This window comes from Mycetomoellerius zeteki, unplaced genomic scaffold (genome assembly GCF_001594055.1).
Source record: "Mycetomoellerius zeteki isolate Tzet28-1 unplaced genomic scaffold, Tzet1.0 scaffold122, whole genome shotgun sequence".
NCBI lineage: Eukaryota > Metazoa > Arthropoda > Insecta > Hymenoptera > Formicidae > Mycetomoellerius > Mycetomoellerius zeteki.
Window position 1 is genome coordinate 1,285,412 of NW_017256147.1, and position 3,280 is coordinate 1,288,691.

The following is a 3,280-nucleotide window of genomic DNA, read 5'->3' on the forward strand; positions in this document are numbered from 1 at the left end:
AATATTTTCGTAAATCGTAAATCTGATTCTTAATTTGTATCTAATGAGAATCGCATTAAGAATCATCGCGTTACTTCAAGATAATTTCGCATGTGTCCACTTCATGCCTAAGGCTTTTCTCCGATGAGAAAGACAAAGTTCTCTGAGGGGATTATATCCACGAAACCTTGAGAGATCGAGACTTCATTATAAAACACACGATTATACGTTAAGTGTCTGGAGAATGACTAGATAATAAGAAATAACGAGATCGCAATCGAACCTCATCTGTTTCCCACGCTCGTCCCGGTATTGTCAGGCATTAGCAAAACGTCGTACTTTTCTTTCGCGTGAAACGAATTCTCAGCTGCCCGCAGAAAATCGAACTGCCGGAACGAACAATTTCTATTTCTATCGATTGATGCGATTCGCGCTTATCGGCAACGTTTCTCCCAGAATTGTTATCGCTAATATATTTCCGCTTTTGCTTTCACCATTCCCGTAACGTTCTCGCAGGAAAGTCGTGAAGAGACAATACAGGGCTCGGCAGAATCCGTCATTTCCGCTACTAATTCTACTCGAGGACACTATCAATGAGATATGAGCCATTTGATCCGCGTACAAAACATTTTACTCTGTTTGCTTTGAATATAGATCGAAAGATTTCTCCGAGAATACCGTGTCTGTAAAAGGAAATTATAGGATGATCCCACGAGATTGGGAGATAATGGTGGTTTAAATATTACGAGTGCTTTACAAAGATTCATGTCGCCGACATTCACATTTAACTCGGAATCAGGAAATGCCGATTCTGTTTCTCAATGCTAAATACCTAAACGTATTGCATGAACGATGTTTGAATGCTATGTTATTATCTATTTATTTAGCTCTCGCGCGCGCGCGAGCAAAATCCTTCCGAAGCAAAAATTATAAAGAATCTTTTCTTGAGAAGTTATATTTAGTGGAATTGTAATGTTTTGAAGTTACTCTCAAAAGATTCTAAATTATTTTTTTATATATTAATATAAGCATTTTATATATAAAAATATAAATAATATATATAATTAATACATATAAAATGTATATATATAAATATAATAAATATTTGATAATATTATATATATGGTTGTAAAATATTTTCATAAATATATATCTTAATCAAATCTCGCATAGAAACCAATTGTCGCATAAAACTATATATTACAATAAACATTTAAGTGTATTGTAATTTAAATTTATCTCGTAAAAGATGTGTTTTTACATTCTTTTATCTTACGTACAAATCTAACGCTTTTTCAACGCCAAACATTCAATAACTCGTGACGCTTTAATCAACATGTTTACTATATACGTTCCTAATAAATTGTTATAATTCAATGAAAATTTCGTTTTCTTTTCTATATAAAATATTCTATGTACGCTGCATATTTATGTATTAAAATATCGTATAAATAAACGCAGTTTTACATACCTTTGATGATTGATCAACACTGTTTTTATTGTCGTGATGTCATCAATGTGCGCAGCAAAAGAGATTCTTCTTCCTTCTTCCTCTTTCTCTTCTCTCTCATCTTCGTTTTCTTTTTTTTCTTTCTTTCTTTTCTTCTTTTCTTTCTTCATATTCTTCTTTCTTTTAACAAAGATGTATACAATATTACACCTTTAAAAAAATGATCTAACATTGTGATGCATTTTATGATTTGAAATGATAATATCACATGATGTATAACATCACAACAAAATAAATTACGTCAAGTTATGGAATTGCACTTTATTTTTTAAAATTGTACTTTTTTACTGAATGTATTTTATGAATAATATCTGAGTTTTTAAATAAAAAATCATAACGTTCTTCACATATTAGTTGAAAAATATATTTTATATATTTAGACAGTTTTGAAATAAGAGCGAACTACGAATACCGGCTAAATTATTCCACATTTATTATTTTTATGCGAGGGACAACTTATAATCAGGCTCTTGATTAGAAACAAAATTCGGGATGCGTTATAAAGCGGGTCGAAAAATTAAAATTTGAGACTGTCGCTTCTAATTTAGAACAGTTGGTCATTAAACTGTATTCTGAAAAATATCGCATAAAAATATATAAAAATACTATATATAGTATAATAAGTTATGTATATTATAAATTTTCCTAGTATTTTCGTTATGTGATACTTTTCAATATTAAAACCCAGATAATAAATAGCCTGTTATTTGCACGTTCGCGACCTAAATACAAAGATATTTTTATATCATCTCTGATCGAATTAATTACATCCTACTATTTCTCGAAGCGTAGTAGAAAAACTTCGAAGTTTTTCTTCAAAGAACATAGAAAAAACAAGTGAGTTCGATATCTTACTTTATATTAAATGCGTAGTATGAACTTCTTTTTATTCTTATTCTTTGTAGATTAGATATCTGGCATATCTTACTTCCGCCTTTCTTCGAATGTTCATGGAACTGGTCTGTTTCTCATCAAACGCACATAAATGTGATGCCGCTTCTTTAACGTCACAGTAGCGACATCTCTCGTCAACTTCACAAGACTCATGTGACTGTGACGTCAGTGTACGATCGGTAAATCCATTACAAAATTAACGCACGATATCATATACGAATGTATCATTATTTATCAACTTTGTTATTATAAACTGCTTTCCTTTTAGAGGACATATTCGACACAAATGTCGTTCTAATCTTGTTAGACATCAATGAATAACAAAAATAGAACGTGTGCGAATTGTGTCGCTTAAAAGGAAAGCAGTCATAATTTTGATATAACTTTTATTATTAATATAATTATCCATAGCGAGCCAAATTTTTCATGAGATTATTTTCTGTATTTCCCAAAGTAATCTACGACAATTTTCCACGAGAAATCTTGATTACCGCGCACGCGCACGACTTATTCCTTCATCACCTGGAGGCCTTGGGGCTTTGTTTAGATTTCCACCCGAGTGCAATCTAGAGGTTTGTTCGCGTCGCAAGCTCCAACATGCTCCTACTCACTCTATCAAACGCGTTGGAGTGAGTAAGAGTTATGGTAGGAGCATATTGGAACATGTTGGAGCATGCGACGCGGCAATCTCAGGTATCCTTGTTGCTCACCGAATGTTAAACAAGGATAACATGATACCTTGGAAGCATTCGGTCGGGTGGGAACCCGAACGCGGAACCTAGATTACCTAGAACACTAGTCGACATTCACCGAAGTATATACATCGCGCGTGCGTACAGAATTTTAGCGTTGCCGTCCCATTTTGTTGCGTGCGCGCTTCAGTTGGCCTCAGTCAGT